Genomic DNA, 5,413 nt, shown 5'->3' with positions numbered 1-5,413 from the left:
AAATAGATTTTGCTGAATCAATGGAGAATTGTAGCGTTACTTTTCCTCAGTTTTATTTTTTCTTGTTTCAGGCTACTGCTCAACAACAACAACAACAGCAACTACTTACTGGCCAGATACAACAGGTGCTGCGACCAATGAGTTGAATTTAAGTGACAGTAAAGAGATTAAACAAAATTGTAAAGGCAATAATTAGTCAAGCATTGCTCTTCTAACTAAATGTGTACACTAATCAATGAAGTGACCCAATAATGTGTACATTAAACATACACAGATGACATCATGAGTAAAATCTGCTCCTCTCTGCTAGCTCCCTCCTGCATGTATAACTGTGGATACCACCTTGGCACCTGCTCATGCACCTATGATTGTCAGTACTATGGCAACTGTTGCCCGGACTACGACAGTGAGTTCCTTTTGATCAGACATTTTAAGATCAAATACTCTCTAATCTCACTAGTATTGAGTATATGGTTATGCATTGTATTTCCATAAATTAAGTTTTCAGATTTTCTAAATTTTTCATGTAGTTTTAACTTTCCACTTTATACAGGCTACTGCCCAATGACAACCACTTGGCCAACTACAACAGGTGCAAACTTGTTTATTTGTCTAGTGTAGAGTACTGTAGTGTCCTGCATGTAAAAGGAGGCTGATTATGGAAGGCTGACGCGGCCAAAGGTCTTTAAACAGAGTGAAATTTGACCATGTCAACATGCAGTGTTTGTCCGTGTTAATGTGACAACACACACAACAGCCAATGAAATTGCTGTATTTGAGAATGTATTTGCATATGTGATGTGATGGTACATTGGTACACACATATACAAACATAAGATGTGATGTCTATTCATGAAGAATGTCATAATTGTACACTGGTATGCATGTATGCAAACATCAGCCGTTATATTTGTTCATGAGGGATAATTTTTAGCTTTAGACTTTTAGCACCATCCACCTTCCATAGCTGATCTCCCTGTAGTCATGCATCACATACATACATGCATGTATTAATGGCTTCACAGGTAATGTCTCTCTCTAAAAGCTCCCTCCTGCAGGTATTCCTGTGGATATGACCTTGTCTTGTGCTCATGCTCCTACCAGTGTCAGTACTATGGCAACTGTTGCCCTGACTATGAAAGTGAGTTCCTCTTGATCAGACAGACACTTTAAAATCAAATACACAGATTTTCCTGTGGTCAGCACATGGGCCATGAAATGGATTTTGCTGAATGAAAGCATAATTGTGGGATTACTTTTCTTCCCATTTCAATTGTGTCTTTTCTCTTCATGCAGGTTTCTGTATAGCAACAATTCACCCACCAGATGATCCAACAGGTGCTGCTGCCATTCAGTTCAACTTAAGTGACACTAATGACATTAGATGGATTTGGTTGAATGCACATCTTTTGTAACTAAATGTACTTTAACTAATGAAGTGACCCAATAATGTGTACATCACACATATTTTGATGACAGGTCAAATCTGTCCCTCTTTCTATTAGCACCTTCTTGCATGTATAACTGTGGGTACCACCTTGCCTATTGTTCATGCTCCAGAGCCTGTCAGTACTTTGGTGACTGTTGCCATGACTATGAGCGTGAGTTCCTTCTGATCAGATACACAAATATTTCCTAAGTCATTGTGTTGAAATTGAAATTGAAATTGATTTTGCTGAATTGGAGAAGACTTGTTATGTTTCTTCCCCTTCATTTTTATCCCTTTTGTTTAAACAGGCATCTGCTTGAGAACAACAACACCAACAACAACAACGTCAACTCAAATGGCAGATACAGCAGGTGCTGCTGTCAAAATTTAAGTTATGAATTTAAGTGACCCAGATGACTTTAAAAAGCAACTATTTCAGCTTTGCTCTTCTATCAAAATGTATATACTAAGAGATTCAATAATGTGTACATCACACACAATAAGTATGGTTTACTGATGGTTCCTCTCATTATAATGACAATAAATTATCATCTGATTGTGCAACAATTTACAAGTGCAGTACCTTCTCAAACCTATATTTATACATTCTACAATAGATGCATACTCTTGCGAGAATAACTGTGGCCAAAGTCTTCCTCTCTGTAGTTGTGATGATGACTGTCAGTACTATGGCAGCTGTTGCCCTGACTACGACAGTGAGTTCCTCTTGATCAGACTGACACTTTAAAATCAAATACTATCTGATAATAAACTTAGATTTTGTTGAATCCTACTTCCATTTGATCTCTTCTCTTTACACAGGTTACTGTTCAACAACAACTACTACTACTTACTGGCAAGAAACAACAGGTATTGCTGCCAGTCATTTGATTTTAAGTGACACTTATGGGATTAATAGCATGAAATGGATCAGAACCATTTCTGTAAAGGCAGTAGTGAGACCTGTTTGGCTTTTTTAGCTAAGCATACACACCAGTATTTTATATATATAAACACCTGTTGATGACATTGAGTAAAATCTGTTCCTCTCTCTACTATAGCAGGTCCCTCCTGCAAGTATAACTGTGGATACAATTTCAGCAGCTGCTCATGCAACTACGACTGTCAGTACTATGGCAACTGTTGCTATGACTTTCACTGTAAGTTCCTCAAAAACAGGTGAAACAGCCCTTATTCACAGCTTATATCATAAATTGTATTAGACTATGTATAATATGCATAGATACACAAATGAAGTTTTGCAGAATGTTCACACTGCTATTTTCCATAAAGCATATACTGTGACCAGGCGCTTCATTTTTGTGTGAATTATTATTATTAGAAAACTGAAACATGATCCTTCTGGTTCATATTCATTCAGTTTTATCTCCATTTTATTCAGGGTATTGCCCATCGTACCCAACAACAGGTACTGCTATACCTTGTGTGTGTGCGTGTGTGTGTGTGTGATTTTTGTAATGCCTGAGGATAAATTCATAAAACTTATGTATCTGATTCTGATGACACTTGTTTGTAACTATAAAATTTCTTTCTTTGTGATCTCCAGTTTCTCACCCTCAATGTGGAGGACACCTGTATGTTTCTGGACTGTTTTCTAGTCCAAACTACCCAAACTATTACCCTGACAATGTCTACTGTGTGTGGTATCTCTCTGCTCAGCAAGGACAGAGGATCTTCCTGACATTTGCTGATGTGCAGTAAGTGAGACATCAGCTGTGATTCAACTATGGCAAAACCAGTGGAAAAATGTTTGCTATCCATAAAATGACAAGCAATATTTGATTGATGAAAAAAAATTTCAGCTTTTAATATATTATTATGAAAATTAACAAAAAAGGTGTACTGTTAAGAGAAATGTTATTGAGTTTTTTTGTGCAGTACCACTAATGATCTGTAGGTGGAACCAATTATATGGTTGGATTAATTTAGGTTAAAATGTCTTAAAAGGTCTATTTTTGGTTCTTTCAGATTGGAGCGCTGCTGTAACTGTGATTACATCACAGTATATGATGGCTCTTCCACTGGTTTTCCACAGCTAGGAAGGGTCTGCTTCAATGACACCACACACCAGGTGTTTCACTCTTCTTCACCATACTTGACTGTTGTCTTCAGGAGCGACTACTCTGGTGTCAGCCATGGTTTCAAGGCCCTTTTCACAAGCTCTCTGACTGCAGATAAAGGTAATGCCTTGTGAAATAAAGTTTCAATATTTTCTTGAAATAACTATACTGAACAGTTGTTGTAAAAGTTATTTGATCCCTTCTGTGGCCATACTTGGGTTTTCATTTTCGCCTAATAAAATTAAATGTACTTTAAAAACAGGTAGCCTATAACCAATTGCCTTTGTCTACCCTGTATTTCGTCACATACTTTAATGCACAAAATTACATTGAGGGAATGAAACTCTTGTATTGCAGGTCGTGTGGATTGTTCCTCAGACAACATGGTCATTGTTATTCAGAGGTCTTACCTGAACTCACTTGGGTTGAGTGCAAATGACCTTTATGTGGATGACCATTTTTGCAGACCCACTATTAGCAGTACTGAAGTTGTGTTCAACTTCCCTCTTGATACATGTGGAACCGCCAAAGAAGTATGATCTACATCTGTACCAGATCCAGTCAAGTGTTAATACTGAAAATTACTCTTAATAGCTTCTTGTCAGCTTTTAATGCTTGATATTACTGTGTCAGACACCCCAAATGTTTACATCACTGAGATACATGTTTACCACACAATATAACCCACTCTCTGTCTCTCTTTTCCTTTAGATGATGAATGGTTATGTGTCCTACACCAACAATGTGCGGGCCTCTCAGTCTCAGTCGGGTGAAATCACTCGTCAGTCACAGTTCCTACTACGTGTGGGCTGCAGAATGGAGCCGGAGACCATGGTGCAGATACTCTACAAGGCCAGGGAGAACATCAATGCCAACATCACAGGAACGGGACGCTTTAATGCCAGCATAGCTTTCTTCACCTCCAGCAGTTTCTACCAGCAAATTTATGACTCTCCATATGAAGTGAACCTGAACCAGCTCCTGTATGTTCAGGTCAAGCTAAACAGGCTTGACAACAGTCTGGATCTGTTCCTGGACACCTGTGTAGCGTCTCCAAATCCCAATGACTTCAAAGATCGCTCCTATGATTTTCTGCATAACGGGTAAGACCTTTTCATTCTTAAATGTGACTCCCTCCACCATCATATCATATGTGACAGTGGAATCAGTTGAGATCTAAGACAGTATTTCAGTCAGAATTCTGTTGCTCCCAGTCTAAATATGTTCTTGCACTCATTTGAACTAATAGTGAAACCAACTTAGTGTCTGAGTTTGACTGTAGTTCAAACTGTATTCAAATTGTATTTATCTTCTTTTGTCTTTTGTAGATGTCCCATTGACAACACATATTATTCCTACACCAACGGTCAGCATTACTACGCTCAGTTCCATTTCCGGGCTTTCAAGTTCCTCCGGACTCACGCCTCTGTGTACCTGCAGTGTAAGGTGATCATCTGCCCAGATAACGACTACAACTCTCGCTGCCGCCAAGGTTGCCTCTTACGTCGCAAGAGATCCCTTGGCAGCACCTACCACACCAATACTGTGACGCTGGGGCCAATCAAACTCAAAGGTCAGAGGTCTTTCTGAGTCCCACAGTTAAAGCAATGATTTACTCACCTACATGTTGTTCCAAACTTATATACTTTTACTTTCTCTGTGGAGCACAAAAAGGAGGATTTTGAAGATTCTGGTAAACAACATGAGTAAATACATTTAGCTATCAATTTAACTTTATCTTAAAACTTCTTATTAAAAATAATATTTTAATAAAGCAGTAAGGTACTAGAGGCTGTGTTATATTGCTTTGTGTTGTGCATCACAAAGCCTTAACAACGCCCTACAGATCTTATGTGTCAGAGAAACAAGTGCAGCCATCTTTAGAATATTGTCTTTGAACTTC

At 38.4% G+C, this 5,413-nt stretch overlaps 1 long non-coding RNA gene and 1 pseudogene across 1 annotated transcript; both read left to right on the top strand.

Moving 5' to 3' along the window:
• LOC107553739 (deleted in malignant brain tumors 1 protein-like) overlaps positions 1-5,100 on the top strand; it is a 15,410-nt pseudogene extending 10,310 nt beyond the window's left edge.
• LOC107553983 (uncharacterized) lies at positions 1,065-1,595 on the top strand. Its single transcript, XR_001605017.1, has 3 exons — positions 1,065-1,141; positions 1,297-1,338; positions 1,506-1,595. It is a non-coding gene; the product is annotated as an uncharacterized lncRNA (long non-coding RNA).
• Positions 5,101-5,413: the final 313 nt, after the last annotated feature.

Source organism: Sinocyclocheilus grahami, unplaced genomic scaffold, assembly GCF_001515645.1.
Source record: "Sinocyclocheilus grahami isolate Dianchi unplaced genomic scaffold, SAMN03320097.WGS_v1.1 scaffold18.1, whole genome shotgun sequence".
Taxonomy (NCBI): domain Eukaryota; kingdom Metazoa; phylum Chordata; class Actinopteri; order Cypriniformes; family Cyprinidae; genus Sinocyclocheilus; species Sinocyclocheilus grahami.
Note: the sequence above shows the minus strand (reverse complement) of the source record. Positions and strands in the feature narration are given on the sequence as shown.